At 54.1% G+C, this 24,238-nt stretch overlaps 1 protein-coding gene across 50 annotated transcripts in view; it reads right to left on the bottom strand.

The window, feature by feature from the left end:
- Window positions 1–24,238, bottom strand: part of CELF4 (CUGBP Elav-like family member 4) — a 313,128-nt gene that overhangs the window by 32,075 nt on the left and 256,815 nt on the right. The window lies entirely within an intron of this gene.

The following is a 24,238-nucleotide window of genomic DNA, read 5'->3' as shown; positions in this document are numbered from 1 at the left end:
TCTAACTCCCCATCCCTCAAAGTAGGCTCCCCTAGCAAAGAGGCTAGGCCTCTGCTGGAGCGGTGGTAGAGGCACCGGGTAGGCCCACAGGACTGAGCTATGGAATGAATGAATGCATGTCCCATGCCCAGGGGCAACTTCCTTTCTGCCTCACATGTTCTTACCTCCACCGGGTGCTCCCTTTTCTCCCTCCCTTCCTATTCATTCTACAAAATTCAGTCCTGGGCACTTTGGAGGACCCAGTTTCTGAAGACTGGGCTCCCTCAGCAGACACCCCCACAGACACACACACAATTGTGTTGAGTACCAAATGGTTTGTTGACAACACTCAGATGTGAACTTAGGGTGGCAGGGATTTATTAGGCTGTGTGGATATGTAGTAGCTTGTGACTGCAAAAATGTTTCCCATCCCACAAGCTCCTATTGCCCTGTGACTTTCACTCCTCCCAGGGATGTGGGGTCTATGTTTCCTCCCCTGGAATCTGGGCTGGGCTCTGACTATTCTAACTCATAAAGAATGGCAGAAATAACCCCAGATACCTTCCAAGGCTGGGTCATAAAAAGGATCAGCTTCCACTCTCTGCTCTCTCAGGGATGGTTGCTCTGTGGAAACCAGTCACCATGCTGGAAAGAGCCCCTAACTGGACCACACCAGGAGTCCACACAGAAAGGATCCCAGGCCTCCAGCTGACAGCCAGCATCAGCCACCAGACATGGAGTGAATGAGTCCTGAGATGATTCCAGGCCCCAGCCCGTGAGTCTTCCAGCCGAGGCCCAGACAGCCAGGAGGAGAGACAGGCCTTCCAAGCTGTGCCCAGCCTGAATTCCTGACCCACAGAATCCATGAGTGTAGTAAATGGTTGTTTTACACTACTCCATTTGGGGCTGAATTGTTAAGTAGCCATAGTCTGCTGGAACGTGGTCCTCATGGTGGCAGACACCCACTCGATGTTTGTTGACTATTCAATGACTGACATGCACAGCCAAGGCTGCAGAAAAGCACACTCCAAAACTGCAGACAGCCATGTGTTCATGGTTTCCACAGAATGCAAGGGCACTCCAGGACCATGTCCTTCTGGATCCGGGGTGGTTGGTACCTCCTGCCCCAAAGCACTCTCATCACCCACACTGCCAGCAGAGTTCATGTAGAGATGGGGGCTGACTGGGCTCTGGAGCAGAGGAAACCTCCAGGTCCTACCTGGCTTTACACGCCACCCTAGAGTCCTCCTCTTCAGGAAGGCTGACTGCTGCCCTACTGGTACCCCCAGCCTGGAGCACTCAGCACTGGGCAAGCTCTCCCTGACAAGGTGCTCCTTCCATGCCCACAATGTACCATTGCCAGTTCCTGCAACCAGGGATGGGTCAGGACACACTGGCTTGGATCTCCACCATCCGGGCAGGGGTGCTCCAGCTAAAGCTCTGGGCTTGGATCCCCAGCCCCTGCTCCAGTCTGGGTACTCCACTCAGAAGCTCAGGCCCTGGCAGGGCTGGGCATACCCTTGCCCCATCTCCAGCCCTCACCAACTCCAAGCTCTGGGCTGGGGGAAGCAGAGACTGGGGGCCTGAGAGGGAGTGGAAGGGGTGAAACTGAGGAGGGACGGAAGGCAATGAATTCACACAGAAAAGGGAGGGACAGAAATGGCAGAGACAGAAGAAAAAGAATTCAAAATAAAGAGCTGAGAGAGGAGATGGACAGAAGGAGACAACAGAGACAGAAGTGGGAGGGAGAGGGACTCAGGTTTAGCTCCCAGAAGCAAAGTGACATTTTACTGGAAGTGAACTGAGTTTTGAAGCCTTCAGTGGAGCCTTGAAACTCTGCTCCCAGGCGATCGCGGTCTTTCCCCTCTCCCAGCACCTTTTAAAGGCTCTGAGTTAATGGGATTGCTGGGAAGACAAAGAAGTGGCAACCTGCCCTCTCCTCATGCCTGACCCTCCTGCTCAAACACTGCCTCCCAGGAAGGACCTGGGAGGGAAGAGAAGGCCCAGCCTCCCTGGAGCCAGACTCAGATGCTGGGATTGCATCTCCTTTCCTGATTTCTGAATGTGTTCCTCTGCTTTCATTATGACAGCTTTCTGGTTGCATTAAAATTCATTAAACTCCCCATGTGCCTTTCTAGCCAGCTACTTCCCTTTTGACAGGTTTTTTTTTTTTTTTTCCCTAATTCCTTCTTTCTCTCCCTGAAGTCATCCCTTACTGCTGATTCTCGGTTCTCCATCCTAAGCCTAGGTCCTTCTTGTTTGAGAACTTTCTCAAGGTGGAGGGGCCAGGCTCCCCCTCTTCCTGCCTGTTCAAATCTCCCTTTCTGGAAGGCCATCAAGAACCAAAGAAACCTGACTATAGGCTCACTTCTGGGTGATCTTGGATTGACCCCACCCAACGCACAGGTTTATTTGTTTCTGGGATCCTCTATATCTCTAGTTGGCTTTGGCTCTGGGTGAGTGATTCTAAGGCTTGTCTTTCAGACCAGGGAGTGAAAAGACTGATTCTGAGGGTCTATCTCCTCTGGCCCAGGCCCACTGGCTCACCCTCCCACCCTGCTGCCTTCAGCTGCATACTTCCTCACCCACCTTGGTGTCAAAAATGGGAAAAACTAGCCCCTCCTCATGTGGATGGTAGACTCCCAGGACGTGCTGCAGAATGAAGCAGCTAGCAGTAGTAGAACGGCGATGACCCTGACCTGGGGTTCTCTATCCAGGAGGAAGAGGAAATGGAGGTCACGGTGCAGGGGTAGGAGGGGAGACCAGAGGCTCCACACCTGGGGGAGGAGCGCTGGAAGTGACGGACTGGAGCAGACCCAGGCCGTGGCTGCCCAGCTGGGATGGACCGCTCTCCCTGTGTCCCCACCTCCCCAGCCACTTCCCGAGGTGCGGTCCCCAAACTGTGTCAGACGACCACCAATGTGGTGTCTTGGACCTTATTCCAACCTAGCGAGAGTCTCAGAGGGTGACTGCATTTCCTCGGCCACTGCTCTACCCGCTCCATCATGGACACAGACTCCCGTTTCCAGGGCCAAGCTGAGCAGTCCCTGCCCAGAGCCCTCCTGCCTGAAGGACACAGGGTCCCCTGAGTGATGGTGGGGCTAACCCTCAGCCTGAGCCCATTTTGGGGTGTGAAGCTGTGGTTGCTTCTCTGAGGAGATGTTCAGGCAGGTGCTGCTGGGACTGGGCCACAAAAGCCACCTTCACGGAAGGTAAAGCCAGGAAAGACCTCAGGGCCAGGGTGTAAATAGACTGAAGATGTCCCTGAGTGTTAAGTCGCTGAGATAGCATGGGAGTGGTCACCCCCCGGGGACGCGGGAGGCTGGTCTCTAGCCTAGTAGGTGGCTGTGTTAAGCTCACCTTCCAACTTCCGGCAGGTCTATAGGGGCTGGTCGGGGAAGGGGCAGAGGCAACACCCTGAAGGCTTCCTGGAGGAGGTGGCCTGGAGTTATGATGTCCAAGGCTCAGGAGCAGGAGCGCCAGGCCCACAACACAATATGAGCAGAGAGAAAGATGAGAGGGCCCTTCTTTTCGTTTGCTTCCTGCCTGGGGGTCTGGGGGAGGGGTGGGGAAGTTTGGGCTTTGCTTTCCCAGGTGCCTCTGGCCTACCCTACACCCACCCTGCCCCCAACATACACGTCTCCCAGTCCTCTGGTCTCAGGCATCTTCTTCCTTTTCCCAGAACCTCAATCTAATTCTGAGTTTCAGTTTCCCAGCCTACTAGCACTGGGGGACACCTCTAGGAAGCCTTAAGTGCCAGTGAAAAGGCAGAGGAGTCTAGTTGCCAGGATCTCATGCTTGGAAAAGACCCTGATGCTGGGAAAGATTGAGAACAGGAGGAGACGGGAACGACAGAGGATGAGATGGTGGGATGGCATCACCAACTCAAACGGACATGAGTTGGAGCAAACTCCGGGAGATAGTAAAGGACAGGGAAGCCTGGAGCGCTGCAGTCCATGGAGTAGCAAAAACTGGACACAACTTAGTGACTGAAAAACAACAACAGCAACATGCTTGCTCCAGCCCCTCCAGGAGGAAAACAGACTCCTCTCATTCACTCAGAATATCCGGGCAGAATGGGGCTCTGGCTGGAAGGATTTGCATTCGAAAAGGAGAGCCCAGAAAACAGAGAAGCAAGACTCTGATGGCAAGATGAGGACAGGCTGCTATGGGGCATATTTCAGGGTGGTGCCTCAGGGCCCCAGACGTGCGGGGCAGCATCTTGCTGGCTGTGCAAGATGAAGGGCCCTGAGTAGGGCAGAGGCGGGTGGCAGCCGCAGCACTTGACTTGCCAAATGCCAGCACCCTGGCTCTAATGCTCAAATTCCGGCTTAATTTTCAAAATTTGATTCGCTCATTACCATCGGCATTAAACAATATTTCCTGCTTAAGGATAGATGGCTGCCGGGGCACCGTGGACGAGTGCTCAGATGGCTAATGCCTTTTATGGCTGCAATAGACTTTTACTGTTCTCTTCCCTGCAGCTGCCGAGGGAGGGTTTGTGGGGGAACCTGAGCTGGAGAGAACCACGGGGCCCAGGGCCACGGTGGGGAAAACTTGGTTTTGAGTTCTATGGCTAGTGGGGTGGGCAGGGGGTGCGAGGAGACCAAGAGAGCCTGGCTGGGTGGGTCTTATAGGGCCACAACTGTAGGGGATGCTCTCCACAGGGCCCCTGGAGGCCCAAGAGCAGCAGTTTGGGGAGTGAGAAGAAGCTTCCAGACACAGTGACTGAGTCAGAGGCCTCTCTCCGCTCTTGCGCCTTTGGCCCTGGGGATGGGGAGGACTGGGCCAGAGCCCAGAGCTCAGAGCCCCAGGTGCCCATGCACCTGCCCCTTGGCTGCTGGCAGAGGCCATGTGGGGCCCTCAGCATCCCTTCAGCTGTTCACTGTGGGACCAGGGGACTTCCCGGAGCGCCTCCTGGATCCCAGGACCATCTGCTCTCCCTGGGGAGTGACCTTGTGCCTGAGGTCCCACAGTGGGAAAGACGGCTTCCTTCTCCCTAAACTTACCCATGGATCAGGGAGGACCTTGATTAGAAAGCACATAGATTTGATGGGGGCGGCGAGGGGGGGACTGGCGGGGACGGGGAGGGCGGGGGAAGGATGGTGGGGAAAGGAAGCATCGGGGCCAGGGCACCTTCCAGGGAGTAACTGAAGCTGTTTGTCAAATCCTGGTTGACCGGGCCCCCTTATGCAAGTCACGCGCCCTCCCTGGGCCTCCATTCCCTCATCCGTAAGAGGGGAGAGTAATCGCACCCACCTCGTAGGGCTGTCGGGATGAGATGAGGCACCCGAGATTTTTAGCCCAGGGCCCAGCACCAGTAGAATAAGCACAGTTCTGTGCTGGTTTCAGCCAGACGGCTGCTCACCCACAGGGGCGGCTTCTGGTGGGATGGAGAGGCCCACCCCACCCCTGGGGCATGGAGTGGACCCCAGGGACACTGATCAGACACCTGCCTGAGGGCCAGCCTCAGAAGCCGGGTATCCCCCCCACTAAACAGCAGTGTTTTGGGGGAATCTCTGAGATGCTCCCCAGCATCCTCCAGGCCCCAGCCTAGACTCATTCACAAGAGTTGTTTCCTTGAAGTTACATCAAGCCCTGCTCTGGGCCCTTTCCACTGCCCCGACCCATCGAGCGCCCTGGCTCCTAAGGGAGAAAGGAGCATCAAACCGGACATCTGAATTGAAATCTGTGTCATTTTCAAAGCTGCTGACCCCACCCTAAGTCTGGAAGCCTCCCCTGGCCCCTTCTGGCCAGCCCTGAGGTGGGCAGCATGCAGCCTCACACCTGCCTTTCAAAGAGGGGAGCAGCAGGCAGGGCTGCGGGTCTGCACACCCTTCCTCTCCTGCCTGGGGGGCCCGTGGCTGCCTGCTTTCCTGTGGGGGACCGGGAGTTTGCAGCATCGATGTCCACACAGGGGTTAAGGGCCTGGATTTGGGTCTCTCTGCAGCCCTGCGATCGGGTCACCTGACCCCTGAGAGCCAGTCCCTTCACCAGCTCACGGGCCAGGCCTCAGAGAGCTCTGCACGTGAAGCGAGCCCTCCTTCATTCCCACAACACACAGTGTCGGAGCCAGAGCCCAGCGCAGCGGAGGATAAAAGCGTTCCTGCCTGGGAAGAAGGCTGAAGGAGACATCAAACCAGATCAAAGGCTGCCGGGGATGGGGCGAGACGGGGCTCCCGCTCCACGGGGATGCAAATGAGGACCCTCAGCTGCTCCAGACCCCAGGGGAGGCAGCGCGGGGCCTTGATCTGCCAAGCTCCCTGCAGACACATACCTCTGATGTCTTGGCGGGAGGAGGAAGAACTCAGTCAGTCTCCCCCACTCACATTCTTCAGTGGAGTCTGCCTTCCAAATGCTTCGGGATGGCGCCGGGGCCACGGGAGTCCCTTCCTCACTGTCTCCTGACATGCACCCAGCCCCTGTCAGCTGCTCTCCGCACAGCCCCACAGGAGTCAGTTACAATCCAGGGCAGGTCGTGTCTGTCTCCCGCTCAAACCCTGCAGGGGCTCCCGTCTCACCGAGAACAAAGCTTGTGAGGGGTTTCAGGGACACCCCGCACTCCAGCTCCCCTAATCCCTCCATCCCTCTGCTCAGACACACACAGGTCTCGTGAAGTCTCAGGGATGCTCCTTGCACGCCCTGCCCCAGGACACTGACACTGCCCGTCCTCCTCTTGTCCCCAAGATCGTGCGCTCAGCATCTGCAGGACACTGAACTCCAGGAATCCTCCAAAAGCGGGGATGAGTGGGCAGCAGCCATGGTGCAGGCACACAGCCTGTCGTGAGGAGCTCTGCGGGCATGGCAGTGGGAAGGGGTTTACAAGGCTTGAGCCGGGCACTGGAGGATTCACACGCAGGGCTTGCAGCATGGAAAAGGCATGTGCAGAGGCAGGCAGTGTGACAGGCACAGGCTGAAGAGCCGGGGCGACACACACATCCCCTCCCTCCTTCCTTTTCCTCGCCCACCGCATTCTCAACACTTCCCCCGAGACCTCAGCCTGGACCCTGACCGCTGACCGCAGGAAGCCTAGCCTGGGACTCAGACTCTGCACGCAGGCTCCTCCTCACCCGTGTCCATCCTCACTGCCCACCACGTCCTCCCTTGGCTCAGCCTAGCTCCTAAGTTGTAGCACCAGGGGTTCTTCTGTGGTCCTGCTGGACACTGAGGGCCACCCACCTCGATGGTCACCCCAGTGTCTTCATGACAAGAGCCAGTGGCCCCAACTCCCTCTACCAGAGCCTCTGCCACCCCCCTCTCGGGGCTCCTCAGTGTCCCTGTCCGGGGGAGGCCACAACTCTGACTCACTCCAGGAGATGGTTATACGAGCCGCAGTACTAACAGAATGGTTCTCATTTATCAAGTATTTACTGCGCGTGTTTGCTCAGTCACTTCAGTTGTGTCCGACTCTGTGACCCCAGGGACTGTAGCCCGCCAGGCCCCTCTGTCCATGGGGATTATCCAGGCACGAATACTGGACTGGGTAGCCATTCTCTTCTCCAGGGGCTCTTCCTGACCCAAGGATCAAACCCACGTCTGTTAGGTCTCTTGCATTAGGCAGGTTCTTTACCACTAGCGCTGCCTGGGAAGCCCATTTACTGTACCTCCAGCACGGAAATAAGCCCTTTGCAGGTATAATGAATGTTTTATTATTTCCACTGTGTAGATGAAGAAACTGAGGCTCAGGAAAGTTAAATATCTTTCCCAAGAACACACAGCCAGTCACTGGGGGAAGCCAGGACCCAGATGGTCTGAAAGGAGCCAAGCTCTCAGGTCACCCTCCTTCTTGGTAGAAGACCAGGAAGTGCTACCTGGAGATCTCTGTCTCTCTTTACTCTCCACACCTCTGGGTCTGCCCAGATAATGGGCAAAGGCCTAATAAGCCCATTGATCTATGTGGATCAGGGCTTCTGATCGGAGCCCGAAGTGGGGTGGGGTGGGGCCCTCAGAGGCCGCTGCTCAGCTCAGATGGAGCAGGCTCTGCTGAGTCCCAACTGCCCAGAGACCCTTAGACACAACTCACAGCCCCTCCCTCACTCCTCCGCCTAGAATAGGGCCCTCTGGAAGTCTCCCGGGTGACAAAAGAAGTCAGCTCTGTCCTGATGAGTCCTCAGGCCTTCCTCTGCCCAGGATCTAGGCCTCAAGGTCCTCTTCCCTCATCACATAGAGAATCAGACCTGCTGACAAGATCCCCTCGGCCTGCAGTCCACATCCCTCTGGGCCCTGGTGGCTGCCTGGGACAGAGGGATGGCTCTGTGCCCTTGGGTGCTTGCAGTACATCTGAGGAGGCAGAACTGTGGAATGTGGGGGCCGTCACCATCCCAGGGGGCACAAATGGCCCCTGCACCCTCTTCTTTTGCCCTCTGCAAGGGGATGGGTGGAAGGTCTGGAGGCCATACCCACATCCCTCGCTGCCTCCTTCTCTGGGCCTCCGCCCTTGACCCCCGTATCTGTGAGTCTGCGCCAGGCCCTCCCAGCAGGAGCCTGGGGCCTGGGGTGGTGCTGAGTAGAAGTCACCTTTCATGGGGGCGGCAGCGTGGCCAGCTCTCCAGGTAGCTGATTATACATTTGATCTGCTACCTTATCCTTCCCAGGTGCGGCGCACGACAGACGGCCCCGCGTTCTGTGGGGACTTCTGCAGCCGAATCCTGTTGTCTGGTGGGGTTTCCGCTGGCGTCTGGCGCGCTCTCCAGCATTTCACCCATCACAGGATAATTTATAGCATAATGGCGCCTTTTTTCCTTTATATCATGCGGGAGCATAAATTACGGCCAGTTTGTCCTCAGCTCTCAAGGAGACAGACAAAGCCGGGCTTTATTCCAGCAAAGGGGGGAGGCTTCTGCAGGGGGTGGGCAGGGGCCGGGTGGTCCACAGGGGAGCAGGGACAAGAGGAGGAGAGACCAAGGAACATCTTGTTGCGGGGCAGAGAATCAGACGCAGCTGCAGATGGTGGGGAAGAAGTAACAGTGTGCACTTGGAGCGCTCACTCTGTTAACTGTGGAGGGGGCTCGTGTCTGCTGAGTGGGAGAACTGTGCCGCGGTCCAGTGCCTGCGGACCAGCAGGCCACAGCCTCTAAGCCTGGCTGCGGGCTGCCCCTCACATTGCCCACAGATCTTCCCACAGCCTCATGGAGAGAGTGGTGCTCATGGGTCCACCCCCATCCCCTACCCCTGCCACTGCCAGAGACAGAATGCAGTGTGCAGTGCCCAGCAAACCTCCCGCTCTCTGACTCATGGCACTTTTTCAACACTGAGGGTGGGGCTTAACTTCTCTTGGGATGTGGGAAGAGCTGCCTGTCCTCTCCGGCAGGTGCACTCACCTGAGGGTCAACCTCGCTAGTCTAGTACAGCAGGGTCACAGCTGAACCCAGAGGCTGCAGCCCCCAAACCCAGCCCCCACTCCTGGGTGCTATGACAAGGACTTCTGGTGACCCTGAGTGGGGATGACACTGCTTGAATACCCTGGCAGAAGACCCCAGCCTCTGACCCCTCCCCATGTCAGGCTCGGGAGGCAGCTTGGAAGAAAATTCCCTCTTTTGCTCCCTGGAGTCCCTGCCCAGACAGAGCCCAAGTCCTGCCCCTGAAGAACCGCTTAAAGCACAGCCTTCCAAGGGTAACAGCAGGAGTCTTGGATCTTGCAAGATGCTAGTTCTCAGCCCTGGCTGCTATAAAATTTACCTGGGGGGTTTCAAAACACAGATGTTCCCAGCCAGCCCCTGAGACAGAAATTGGTCCAGGCATCCATATTTTTGTTACGGTGTTTTTCAAAAGCTATGCAGGTGATACCAGCACGAACTCAGGGTTGGGAAGGGCTGGGATGGGTCTTCTTCAGACTGCTCCTGCTCATCTCTCCTCTGGCTCCCCATCTCCGCTCTCAGCCTGCCTGCAGGAGGTCAGGCCTTCGGAATAAAGGGTTCTGTGTGTGCTGGTGCTGGAGGAGGGTAGCACCCACTTCCTCTGCCCTGACCTGAACCTGGGCATCCCGCCATCCCTCATGGGGTTATCCTGAAAAGACATTGTTCTAATCTGGGAAGGTTCCCAGGTGGCACTGGTGGTAAAGAACCCGCCTGCCAATGCAGGAGATGTAAGAGATTTGACCCCTGGGTTGGGAAGATCCCCTGGGTTGGTAGGAAAGCATGGCGACCCACTCCAGCATTCTTGCCTGGAGAATCCCATGGACTGAGGAGCCTGGCGGGCTACAGTCCATAGGGTTGCAAAGAGTCAGACATGACTGAAGTGACTTAACACACACTCAAAGGAAGGTAGGATGAGGAGGGATTAGCGGGTTTAGGAGGCCTCCCTCCCTCCTTCTCTCCTCTCTTGTGCCCCTCTCCCCTCCATCCATCAGGCCAGCCCAGCTGTGAGAGGAAGGTCCCAGGCACCCCTTTCATCATCCCTGCAGTTTCTTTCCTATCCATCTTTGTTCTTACCACAGAGCCCTCCTGAAATCACCACTGTTCCCACCCCCTTCCCCTTGGAACAAGATGGTCCAGGCTTAAGTACAGGACTACTCACTGTATTAACTTGTGGCTGATAATGGACTGCAGATAGACACAGAGATGGATGGATGGCAGACATGATTAATAGATGCTAGATACCCAGATTAAATGTTGGATGATAGATAGATACACAGAGAGAAAAATGATTGCAGAAAGCAGATAGATTTATGATCGATGGTACATAAATAGTGATAGGTAAATATGGATGGATGGATGGCTGAGATGTTTCTGAGGACTTCAGATAATGGGGTTGAAATGTAAAAGGTGAGAAAACTACTCATGGTCACTCACACCTGTTGGGATATGAGCTCTCAGAGGAGCAAGGAACCCTGTTCTGCTCAAGACCTGTCTTAAACCAACTTCTCTGAACCTCTGCTTGTCTGATGGGTTTGATGTTAGTGTAGGCTACAGTGGGGCTGGTTTCCTGGGGATACCTGAAGCTTTGATGCTTTGCCTCCTGAGCCCCCAAGTGACCTCAGCAGGACCTCCCTCCCTGTCTGTTTCCCCCGGATGCATGCTCCTCAAAGGCCAAGGCCACGCCTCAGAGCAGGTTGGTTTTTGGAGTGGGGCAAGCTGAGTTGGCCCCTGCAAATCAGATGGCAGGTGTCAGCCCATATGGCACTCACAGATTCATCCATTCACTCCCTCCGTCGGGACCCATGCCCTCAGAGAAGCCAATGAGGGCTGACTCATCTGAAGCACTCGCTGCAAGCCAAGCACTGCTCCCAGCACTTTAATTTTATGGGGTGGGTCCCACAGTCACCCCCATTTTTCAGATGAGGAAACTGAAGCATAGAGAGGTTTGGCAACTTTCTAGAGGTCCCAGAGCTATTAACTGCAGGGCTCGGATTTGAACCCAGGTCGTCTGGCTCCCAAGCTTTCACCTACCATGCAGAAGGCATCCCTGGTGCCCCCGGAGAGTTGCAAGGCTCTGCTGGGCTCAGGACGGAACATGGCTCTGGGAACTGGGAAGAGCTGCCTAATTTGCAAGATGTCATTATTTCTAATGAGTAATGAGATTGTGAGGGGAGTGTCGGTTTCCTCGAGAGAACAAATTATTTCGAAGGGTGGCAGCATATTAACTAGTGCTGTGTGGCTGGCACTGCTAACTACAGAGGACCCTGCTCTTGTCACTCAAAGGGGCCCTCTGAGCTTGGTAGGACTTGGTGACCGTGAGGTTCAGTTTGCAGAAAGCCAGCTCGGTGACAGCCCTGGACCCCTTCTATTATCCTCTAGTCACTCATGCAGTCAGTCAACAAACCGTGTGCAGGGTACCGTGCTGGGAGACATAAGGAGTCGATCTGACCCTTGGGCAAGACAGTTTCCAAATCGGGGCTGGACTGGCCTACGGGGGGTAGGCAGAGCAGGCTGGGGGCTGACAGAGGGGGAGCTGCACCGCAGAGCATGAAGACTTTGCTGAGGTGGGTCGTCATGACCACGAGGCCACGGGCACCGAGGACAGGCTGCCCACCTCTGTTTTCCAGGAAGAGCTGGGTGGGCGGGTGAGGAAAAGGGAGGAAACCCAGGACGGGAGCACAGAGGAGAGGATGCAAAGAATTTGACTCAACTCCAGGGCCTGTGTGCTGCAGAACTGTGCTTTGAAAAGCCAGCCACAAACCTCCCACTGACAAGTCTGGGAGGGGCTGTGGCTGGAAGTGCCAGCACTGTGGGCTCATTCAGGCCTGTTGGGAAGCAGAGGAGGGTGAAGAGCCTGGCTTGCTGGCTGGAGCAGCCCCCGAGACCGCCCCCAGTCCTCCTCACTAGGCCACAGCCAGACTCTTCTGCAAGGGCTGGTGCAGGCTGGGCATTTCTGGCATTCTGCCCATTTCTCACTGCTATGCTTTGTCAAAACATGCTCCTAGGCCCATTTGACAGGTCAGTCCACTGAGGCTCAGAGAGGCTGAGAACAGACTTCAGCTCACTGGAGCAGTATGTGGTAGACTTGGGACCAGAGCCACGTGCCTCTGCCAGCTCTGGGGCGCAGGATGGAATATGACTCCCACCCTCCTGCCCCAGGGCTGGAATTCTGTCCTTTGGGTTTTCGGCTGGTGGACTCAGCATTGCCCTCTTCGGGGAGGTCTCTGAAATGTAGTTGCTTATGTCACCTCAACAGGACTGTTTTGACTAGAAAATGTCCCCTATGATCAAAGGCACCCAATAAGCATTTAGGCCTGAGACTGGAAAAGGAGAGGCATGAAGGCACAGGGCTAGGAAAGGGCCAGAGGGGTCAGGGGAGGGGAGGCTGGTGGCTGCGAGAAGGGTGATGCTGGTGCTGAGCTGAGGAGGCCACCAAGCATGGGCAGGTTGGGAGGAGAGGGGCAAGTGACCGGGCAGGACGTGCAGGGGGGAATGGTGCGTGTTCCATTTGCTGCCGCAGCCCCAGAAAGGAGCCCCTCACCGCCAACCCTGGGCTTGAGGTGAGAAAGAGGAGGCTGGAAAGGCTGATAGAGAAGGAGGAGAAGCAGGGAAAGACAAGGACTCTCAGCCTAGGTGAGGCCTCAGTGGTCGCAGGGAGGGGTCTGCACCAGCCCCATGACCCTGCCCCCTTTCTCTCCTCCCAGCTCCCAGCAGCCAGATGGTATAGGGCAGTGGTGCCTGCTGACCTTGGGGTCCCAGGCACCTCAAGCTTTGTCTGTTGACTGCATTAAAAATACTTCACCCCTGGGTAGCTGTGACTATTTTTCAAATGCGCATAGATGCTGTTGTGATTTAAGAAGTAGCAATTCATTTAAAAGCACTGCCGGCTTCAAGGTAGCTTATTGCCATTTTGCATTCTCTCAAACAATGGATACCCAAAGTAAAACATCTGTCAAGGAGGGGTGCTGATGAATTTTTGATGTTAAAAATGGCTCTTAACCTTGAAAAGTCTGGGCATGCTGATCCAGGGAGGGCAGCGGGAGCTGGAGGAGCTGAATCCCACCCCCGTGGCGCTCATTCACAAAACAGCAGTGCTGTCGGCCCGGGAAGGGGGAGCACGGTGGATGCGGGGAGCACCCCGCACCAGCAGTTAGGAAAACTCAAGCTCATCCTTTGATGCATCCAGAAGAGCCGGAATGGTGGAGACCCACAGCAGCTTCCAGTTAAAAACTGGGAGTGGATGGTGTTTAACTCTGTCGACACCAGGAGGGAGCTTGCTGTCTTCTCGCTGCAGGGAGTTCCTAGCTTAGTGCCCCAGCCGCACATGCTCACTTGATAAATGTTGTCAGAATGAATAACAGTGACCCACGTAGTCATGAGGAGGCGCAGTCTGAGCGCACACAGACACGTCTCTTTCCCTCCCACACCCGGCATGACCAGGGTCTACTTTCAGCAAAGATAAAATGAGAACCCACGCTGGGTTTAGCGGCTGGAGGCCTGGATTTTGTTCTCACCGGCTGGGAATTTGGAAATTCCCAGGTGGCGGTAGTTGTAAAGAACCCACTTGCCAATGCAGAAGACTAAGAGACGCGGGTTCAATCCCTAGGTTGGGAAGACCCCCTGGAGGAGGACATGGCCACCCACTCCACTATCCTTGCCTGGAGAATCCCACAGACAGAGGAGCCTGGTGGGCTACGGTCCATGGAGTCACAAAGAGTTGGACACAACTGAAGCCCCTTCGTAGGCACGCAAGCACGGCTGGGATCGGCTCTGACTGGGGCAGGGCTCAGTCTGGTCTCCTCGCCTTTCCTGGGCTGTGGGGTAACTGGGCCTGCAGTGGTGTGCTGACCGTGCTCATGGGGATTTAGACTCCTCTTGATCTAAGAGAATGATACAAATAAACTTATTTACAAAAACACAAATAGAGTGACAGATGTAGAAAACAAATTTATGTTTACAGGGGTATGCAGAGTACATCGTGAGAAACGCTGGACTGGAAGAAACACAAGCTGGAATCAAGACTGCTGGGAGATATATCAAGAACCTCAGATATGCAGATGACACCACCCTTATGGCAGAAAGTGAAGAGGAACTAAAAAGCCTCTTGATGAAAGTGAAAGAGGAGCGTGAAAAAGTTGGCTTAAAGCTCAACATTCAGAAAACGAAGATCATGGCATCCAGTCCCATCACTTCATGGGAAATAGATGGGGAAACAGTGGAAACAGTGTCAGACTTTATTTTTTTGGGCTCCAAAATCACTGCAGATGGTGACTGCAGCCATGAAATTAAAAGATGCTTACTCCTTGGAAGGAAAGTTATGTCCAACCTAGATAGCATATTCAAAAGCAGAGACATTACTTTGCCAACAAAGGTCTGTCTAGTCAAGGCTATGGTTTTTCCTGTGGTCATGTATGGATGTGAGAGTTGGACTGTGAAGAAGGCTGAGTGCCAAAGAATTGATGCTTTTGAACTGTGGTGTTGGAGAAGACTCTTGAGAGTCCCTTGGACTACAAGGAGATCCAACCAGTCCATTCTAAAGGAGATCAGTCCTGGGATTTCTTTGGAAGGAATGATGCTAAAGCTGAAACTCCAGTACTTTGGTCACCTCATGCGAAGAGTTGACTCAATGGAAAAGACTCTGATGCTGGGAGGGATTGGGGGCAGGAGGAGAAGGGGACAACAGAGGATGAGATGGCTGGATGGCATCACTGACTCGATGGATGTGAGTCTGAGTGAACTCCAGGAGTTGGTGATGGACAGGGAGGCCTGGCGTGCTGTGATTCATGGGGTCACAAAGAGTCGGACATGACTGAGCCACTGAACTGAACTGAACTGAACTGATGGGAAGGAGTAGAGGGAGCGATTAACTGGGAGACTGGGATTGACACATACACACTACTACATAAAACAGATAACCAATAAGAACCTACTGTCCAGCACGGGGAACTCTACTCAACACTCTGTAAAGGCCTATATGGGAAAAGAACCTTAAAAAGAGTGGATTTATGTATATGTATAACTGACTCACTTTGCTGTACAGCAGAAACTAACATGACATTGTAAAGCGACTATACTCCAATAAGAAGAAGAAGAAGAATCCCGTGGAATATCGAGCTGCTCAGGGGGTAGTTACCTGTGCTCCTGTGCCCCCTCCCACACCTACCCCACCACACTTGGCACATCCCTTCCAGGTCTCCAGGGTCTGAAGGTGTCCCTGAGAGCATCCTTTTTGGCCAGCTCTACTCGGGGAGCACCCATGATTAGATCCAGCCCTCTTTCTAACCTTCATAAAAAGCTGTCCCCAGTCTCTTGTCCCAGCATAGCAAGGCCCTGTGCTCCCCTTGAACCAGCGGCTTCTAGAGCGCTAATGGTGGACCCTGAGGGGAAGAGGCTTTCTTTCTAGGATAGAAGCATTTTATCAAGGCCCTCCAAAGCCTTAACCAAAGGAATGGAGGTCTACGGTGACAAGTCAGGACCTCTGCCAGCAGGGGGAAGATGTGTGATGGCTTAGGACAAGGTGCCCTTCTTAAGACCCTCAAACCACCCTTTGGAAGCACCCATCGGTTCTGTGTTGGGTGGGGCTGTGCTTGGAGAGGGCTTCCCAGAGAGAGGCCTGCTCCCTGCCGCCCAGAAGTGACCCACGCAGGCCAAGTACTTAGCACAGCCCTTGAAATGGAGGAAAGTTGCCTGGTTATTAGCGGTGCCTAATGATATTTGCATAGATTAACAGACTTTAATGCAATCATGAATGCCACAATCCTGAGAAAATAATGAAGAAATCCATTACAAAGTCATAAAGTAACTAAGTCAATACAGTAATAATTTGATCCCATATTAGTAATAATTTCATCTCCTGCTGCAAGGCGATTTTCTAATGTGCACCGATTCTGAACACTTTTATAAATTTCACCTTTGTTTGAGATAATTAATTAACAAAATTTAAAAAGTATACTGCTGGTATTTTATACAATAAATTAGTCATTAGTCTAAACCGGCAGGCTATAATAAAACTTATTAAGATGGATGTGCTCGGATTGCTAACTTCTCTTCAAGTGGCCTATAAACCTCTCTTGGGCAAACCTGGGGCCTGCCTAGTGGTAGTGGTTCAGATGGACAGTCTGGACCAACAGAAACCCATGATGTAGTAGGGAGGGAACTCCCAGCTGTCTCCAGGCACTGTGTTAGTTTCCTAGGGTGGCTACGACAGAGCACACAAACTGGGCATCCTAAAGCAACAGAAATCTATTCTCTCACAGTTTTGGAGGCTAGGCGTCGGCAGGGCTGTGATTTCTCTACAGGCTGTAGGGACGGATCCTTCCTGGCCTCTCCCCAGCTTCTGGTGTGTATCAGCAGCAATGCTTGGCTTTCCTTAGCTTGCAGGGTTATCACGCCAGTGTGTGCCTCCGTCATCACGTGATGTTCTCGCTGTGTGTTCCGTGTCTCTGTGCTTGAATTTCCTCCTTCCTCCAGGGTCACCAGTCCTACTGGCTCCGTGCTGTTGTTGTTCAGTCACTCAGCCGTGTCCAGCTCTTTGTGACTCCAAGGCCTCCTGGTCTTTCACCGTCTCCCAGAGTTTGCTCAGACTCATGTCCATTGAGTCGGTGATGCCATCCAACCATCTCATCCTCTGTCGCCCCCTTCTCCTTCTGCCTTCCATCTTTCCCAGAATCAGGGTCTCTTCCAATGAGTCAGCTCTTTGCATCAGGTGGCCAAAGTATTGGAGTTTCAGCTTCAGTACCAGTCTTTCCAGTGAATATTCAGGGTTGATTTCCTTTAGGATTGACTGGTTTGATAGCCTTGCTGTCCAAGGGCCTCTCAAGAGTCTTCTCCAGCACCACAATTCACAAGCACCAATTTTTTGGCACTCAGCCTTCGTTATGGTCCAACTCTCACATCCGTACATGACTACTGGAAAAACCGTACCTTTGACTAGATGGACCTTTGTCAGTAAAGTTGATCTAGGGTCCGTCCTAATCCAACATGACCTCATCTGCCCTTGATTATATTGGTAAAGACCCTGTTTTCAAATAAAGTCACATTTTGAGGTTCCAGGTTGACATGAACTTTGGAGGAACACTATTTAACCCACCACAGGCACCAGGGCCTTTTGTGCTCATTGCCCTTCCTTCCCCAGGAAGGAAGGGATAGACTGAGTCAGGCTGAGGGGCTGAACCTGCCAGATGAAGCAAGGGCTGGCTATTGAAAATTCATGGTTTCCTAGGAGGTTCTCTGACAAGCTAAAGGGGGCCTGCGGACCCCTTGAAGTGGTCAGCACCATTTCATATCTAAGAGTATTTCTCCTGGAGAGAGGGTTCATAGCTTCCATCAGATTCTCAAAGGCCCCCAGTGGATTCTTGTCTCATTATTATGCAAAGTATGTAGGGGTCAGGGAGGGAGGGACCACAGAAACTAATCAACCAACCAGCTGACAAAGAACTGACAAGTACACAATGTACACGGTGTAGGTTCTGGGGATTCAGGAAGGAAGCTGTTGGAACCCCGGGACTATCATCAGTATGATGGCAGAGGCAGGGAGAAGACGCAGCGGCACACGCAACACTACATCTGGAACGAGACCTCCGCTGGGGAGATGTCTTCGGGTTGTGAATGTATAGTTTAGCATCTCATCTTCCAGACCAGCTGTGGGTCATGAGTTCACTTAAAATTCAGCTTCTATGACTTCCCCTCCCAACCAGGTCCTAGATACAAATGTTCAACAAAAGGGCACAAAGATAAAGCCCATCAATATCTCCAGGGACCTGCCTCCCCATCCACCCAGCTCTGAGTCACTCTAGGCAACCTTCACCAAAGGTTGTCTTCAAGACTGATGAGCTGCCGATTTTTGGAATCCAGACTCTTCACCTTTGGAAAACTCGAACCTTGTTCCTTTTCAGGCTCTATAATGCCCCATTAGGTGACACGATGCTAGGTTAGGCCCGGCAACACTCACTTAAGACAGGTGCCCAGCCCCCAGCCCAGCTCATTCTGGGTTCCTAACTCACCATCACTTTCCCCTAGTTTGACAAATTCATTCTAGAATGTTGCCAAAGGTTCTCTTCAAGATTGAGAAGCGGCCAATTTTTGGAATCCAGCCTCTTCACCCTTTGAAAACTTGAGCCTTGTTCATTTCCAGGCTCTCTGATGCCTCAGAGATGATCTCCGGCTGTTCCAAGAGCCAGTCTGCCTGTTTCATCTGTCTTCCCAGGGCCACGGCTCACAGTTGGCTCTGACCCGAGATTCAGTCTAATTTACGGGGCTAGGTTTGCTGGCCTTGCCTTGTTTGGGTGTTAATTCTCTTTTTACAGTGTTTATCTACATTTCTCATCCTGAAGGCCAAGCTCTTTGCTAGAGAAGATAGGAGAGATGCAGAAGTTAAACTCTTGTTTTCTCTTAGACATCAGTTTACAGTTTGATTTCCAAGCAGATATAATAGGTGAGTCTCAGGCAGGAAGGCCACGGCCCACCTCCCCTACCCCTCTGCTGCCAGAGGCACCATTGTAGACCTGTCGGTTCCCATCTTCCTGTGCCACGTGGGTATTTGGGCAAACGCCAGTCCTCTTTCCATCTCTGGGGTTCCATTTCCAGCTTGACGGCGGGGGGAGGCATCTCTTCATGCTGTGCCCCCTCTTCTTTGCAGGTGTCTCCCCTGGATGATGGCTCAGCCCATCCCTATGTCTGTCCTAGAGGCACTGCTTGAGAAGGACTCGCTGACCCAGCTTTCCACCTCCTGTTTCCTCAAGGACATTGCCCAGTGGTCACTGGTGCCTAAGAAGCCCAGACTTACAACTTTTCAAGAAGGAACTGCAATCCAGTTTGGGATGAAGTGAGTGAATCACAAGCTAAAAGGACTACTTTGGGGGTAAATGAGGAGCACTCCATGAATTCAGTGACAGTGGCCCCACGGAGGCTTCCCTGGTGGCTCAGTGGTAAAGAATCTGCCTGCAGTGTAGGAGTTGCAAGAGACACAGGTTCCATTCCTGGGTCAGGAAGATTCCCCTGGAGGAGTGCATGGCAACCCACTCCAGTATTCCTGTCTGGAGAATCCCATGGACAGAGGAGCCTGGCGGGCTACAGTCCATGGGGTTGCAAAGAGTCGGACACAGCTGAGCAACTTAGCATGCATTCATGCAGGGGCCCATGGAGGGCTGTGATGAAGCTAAACTTATTGGCATGGGTCAGAGAACACTGAATTCGGAGAGAGCCCAGAAAGTGCAGAGGGAAAGGACGCTCTCCTGGAGGTTTAGGGAAAGGACATCACCTATTTTTGGAGTTCCTGCAACATACCAGGCATCAGAAATGACACTACTCTGGTGATGGTTGCTCTGCAGATGAGGAAACAAGGGCACATAAAGAGAGTAAGAGGCTCACCCACAGCTGCATGGTTAGTAAGAAGCAGGATTTGTGATCTGTACCCACACCGAGGTACAGTCTTCCACCCCCAGTGGCAGTAGTGGGACACCCAGCTCTCACTCTTTCCCCAGGCGGAAAGGATGGGGTGCTGGGGTGTGGGAGAGGAGTCTGAGTTCTACCCTCATCCATCGCCAAAGAGTTGGAGCTCTGTGGCCTGTGTCCAGTGCTTCACTTCTCTGGGTCTTTGTCTTGTCTTGGAAAGAAGCGTGTGGGATTGCTGAGATGCACTGACTTGGGGAGGGGCCCTGAAGCCTCAGGGCACTCAGGGCACCAGGAACACCCCCAGCCCCTGTCTCTGTTCCTCCCTGCTCACTCTTTGCCTCCTACAGGACTCTTCCTTCCAGCCACTTGGCAAACTTGCCTCTGGGCTTTTGCCATTCAATTATCTGTTTTGTTTGTTGGTTTTTAACGTATTGAGCGACTTGATAATTTATTGCTCAAACTGAGACTCTTGTTAGGTTGAAAGGGGATACTATTCACAATTAGTACAGGAGAATCGACAACTCTGGACCTGTTCTGGAGCACCGGGACTCCTGGGCACCCGAGTTTCATGCAGTTTACCCCCCACTACCGATCTCTGCACTCCCCATCTTGAAAGCCTGTGTAACACGCCTCCCTGGAAGCCCTCCTTGACTGCTCCAGTCCACACCAATGACCCACCCAGGGGAACAGCCCCTGGCTCTGGTTCCACTCACGGTGCAGCATCATTTTCTTAAGGGGGTCTTTCTGCTTTCAGAGTGGGCAGGGTGGAAGTTCTGGGATCTGTAAGGCAGCGATGTATGGGAAAGTACCCCCCCCCCCCCCCCCGCCGCCACCGCCCCAACCAAGGGCTAAATCAAGAGCACATTCTCCCCTCCAGGCTCTTCCCACAAACCTTGTGTGAATGGGCGGGGGGGGGGGGGAGAAACACACCAGACAGAAACCAGACACAAGAGCTCTGACCGGGACCAGAAATCAATTAGGGCGATATCGACAGCAAGGGGAAGATAAGAAGGGAGCAGGGGAAATCAAAGGCTGACAGCCAGGGGGCCGGAGGCCAGTGGAAAGTCAGCAGGAAGGAGAGAGATGCTTATAAACTCCTCTCTCTCCTTTTTGCCCATCGTATTCACAGGGCAGATGGTCTGCGAGGCATAACATGTGGCTGAGGGCACCGGGAACCCCTACCCACTGCTGGCCAAGGGGTCTTGGATCCCACCATTAGGTTTATCTCATTGGGGTAAGCATTACTGTCTTCAGGACTCTCTTCTAGAATGCAAAGTCCCTCATCCCCTGGAGTCAGCCTCTAACACTTCAACACACACGCCTTTATCAGATGGCGTTCCCCTTGCCTGCAGCTGCCTCAGAGCGCTTGACAATGGTGGAAGAGGGGGATGTTCCCCCGAGACAGGCATCCTTTTAGGCAGCTGACCCTTCCTGGTTCTTTCTGGAACACAGCATTCTTCTTAGATTTTTTTTTTTTTTAAAGATAAATTTTGCCCACAGGGAAATGTATATATATCTTAAGTGTAATAATTTAACAAATTATTTTTTACTGCACCATGCAGCATGTCGGAGAAGGCAATGGCACCCCACTCCAGTACTCTTGCCTGGAAAATCCCATGGACAGAGGAGCCTGGAAGGCTGCAGTCCATGGGGTCGCTGAGGGTCGGACACAACTGAGCGACTTCACTTTCACTTTTCCCTTTCATGCATTGGAGAAGGAAATGGCAACCCACTCCAGTGTTCTTGCCTGGAGAATCCCAGGGATGGGGGAGCCTGGTGGGCTGCTGTCTGTGGGGTTGCACAGAGTCAGACACGACTGAAGTGACGTAGCATGCAGCATGTGGAACTTCCCTGACCAGGGGTCGAACCTGTGCCCCCTGCAGTGGAAGTGTGGAGTCTTTAACCACTGAATCGCCAGGGAAGTCCTAATTTAATGTGCTTCGACATATACAAACTCCAATGTGCCCCACACTCCTATGAAGATACAGACCATCCCCATGTCCCCAGGGGCTTCTCTCATGGCCCTTTCCAGCAGCCCTACCTCCTCGAAGACACCCAATACCCTTGCTTTTTTCTCCACAGTGGGGGCGAACTGTTCTAGAACTGTGTTCATAGTATGACGATGCGGGTCTGCTCCTTGCACTCAGCATAATGTCTGGGAGACCCTTCCATGCCTCCCCTGCCCTCTCCAGGCTGCCAGAGATGGTGAATGGTTCTGGGGGAGCCGGGAAGGGGACCCTGGCTGACCGCGGCTCGCCTTAACTCCACAGATGGGCAAAGGGTTAGAGTGTCCAGTGCCGTTAGGGTGAGAGGCCCGGGAGGGTGAGCTCTGAACCCAGGGCCACAGGACCTTAGAGGGACTGTGGGTGAGAACTGGGCTCTGGAAGCGTGTTGAGAGGGTGCACAGAATAGCTAAGGATGCTTCCTCTTCCAGGGAGACGGGCTGTAGTGTCTCTTACGTGTCGCCTACCACCTACGTTCGAGCCCCGCCCATCTCTCCTTTGTCACCGCGGGACCTCCGAGCTGTCCCCTGCTTCCCCCTCATTCTCATTTATTGGCTGTCTCCACAACAGCAGCCAGCACCGGCTGAACCCGGCCCTCCTCTGCTCACAGCCACCCAGGGCTCCCTGTGCCGCTGAGTAACATCTGAAGCCTTTTAAACGGTCTGCTGGAGACTGCGTGGGCTCTGTTCCCAACCTCCCCACCCACTCCTTCTGTGTCCTCACTTGTCCCGCTGCAGCCAGGCCCGGCCCCGGCCTGACCTTGAACACCAGATGACAAGCGGCAGCCATGCCTTTGATTGGGGTTCTTGTTACTGTCTGCCCGCCACCCCCCCGGCCGTGAGTCCTGGGACGGCAGCCCAGCTCTTAGCAGAGGGCCGGGCGATGCTCACTAACCCGCTGTGACACACGGAACGGATGAATGAAATGCTTCCCTCGCTTTTCCAAAGGGCTCCGTGACCCAGAAAGGTGAAGAACCTCTAGGCAGGACCAGAGCAGCCCAGTCAGTGCCAGGCCAAGGATGGAGGGTTCCCCGTCAGGGGCAGAGAGGCCGGGAGGACAGGCCTGGCCAGGCAGACAGAGGAGGCACAGTGGAGCGAAAAGGGGGTCTGTCCTTATCAGTACGGAAGACCAAGAGCTCCTGAAGGCAAAACCTCTGGGGCTCTTAAATGCACTTGCTGCGAAGACTTCCTTGGCTTCCTGTCCCCATGGGGTTTCCCCTGTGGCTCAGCTGGTAAAGAATCCGCCTGCAATGCAGGAGACCCCAGTTCAGTTCCTGGGTTGGGAAGATCCACTAGAGAAGGGATAGGCTACCCACTCCAGTATTCTTGGGCTTGCCTGGTGGCTGAGCTGGTAAAGAATCTGCCTGCAATGCGTGAGACCTGTGTTCGATTCCTGGGTTGGAAAGATCCCCCGGAGAAGGGAATACCACCCACTCCAGTATTCTGGTCTGGAGAATTCCGTGGACTGTATAGTCCATGGGGACACAAACAGTCAGACACGACTGAGCGACTTTCACTTTCACTTTCCTGTCCCCACTTGTAGAAGTGGGGTGGATGAAGAGGGTGTGCTGAGGGCATGGTTGGGGGCCTGGGCATCTCCAGATTAGGAAATTCCTGAGAGCAAGTGACCTGGGGTCTGAAGTGGGGGTCAGGGACCAGGCAGAAGACCCAGGAGTCTCGGGGACCCCTTGGAATCCTTCCCCTTGGAGTGTGTGGCTTGTGGAGACAGGAGGAGCCAGGGTTTGGGTCCCGGGACTGAGCTCCTGGGAGGCAGGGGAGGCAGATTGGCTGAGGACCGAGACGGTGGACTTGGCCAGCTCCTGTGGCCCCCGCTGGACTCCAGCTCCCTCGCTCCCTCCCGCGTGTCACTTAATGTTTGCAGTTAAGTATTTACAGATATGTTCCCATGGCAACTGAGGCTTCCAAGTTACTCTCACAATTCCTTTTTCTCAAATATGCTTCTCTGGTTGATTGCACAGAGCTTTTCTGGAAGCCAGCCAGGCCAGGGAGTCGCATTTCCAGCCCCGTGCTTCTGTGCCTGACCCTCCCCCTCCAGATTCCTGTGCAGTGACCCCCCCACACACTCTGCCTCCCGCTCCCCCGCCCGCCACGTCTCACCTTCTAGATAAATTCTCCTGGGGCCCTTCCTCTCCCAGCTGCTGTCAGGTTTCTCAGGACCTGAGCTTGGACCAGAGCTTGCTCCCCTCCCCACCTGGGGGCTACCCCTGCGCTCCTCAAGGTTCCTGGAAGGAGGGGCCATGCCCCTTCACCTCTGACCCCTGGGCCTGGTAAATGTAACCCCTGTGTTGTAGATCGTCACTGACTGCCCCCCAGGCAGGATCCCCCATCTCCGCACTTTCACAGCATCATCTGTGTGATCCCTGTCCTCTACCTCCAGACACCCATGACCAAGCCCCTGCTCTGGGCCAGGCACAAGGCTGAATGCCAAGGTACAGAGAAGAGCAAATAGAGCCCCTGCCGGCTCAGAGCTTGCCTTTGAGTGGGGAGG

Source organism: Bos indicus x Bos taurus, chromosome 24 (genome assembly GCF_003369695.1).
Source record: "Bos indicus x Bos taurus breed Angus x Brahman F1 hybrid chromosome 24, Bos_hybrid_MaternalHap_v2.0, whole genome shotgun sequence".
Classification (NCBI taxonomy): Eukaryota; Metazoa; Chordata; class Mammalia; order Artiodactyla; family Bovidae; genus Bos; species Bos indicus x Bos taurus.
This window is presented reverse-complemented; position numbering and strand designations above follow the sequence as displayed.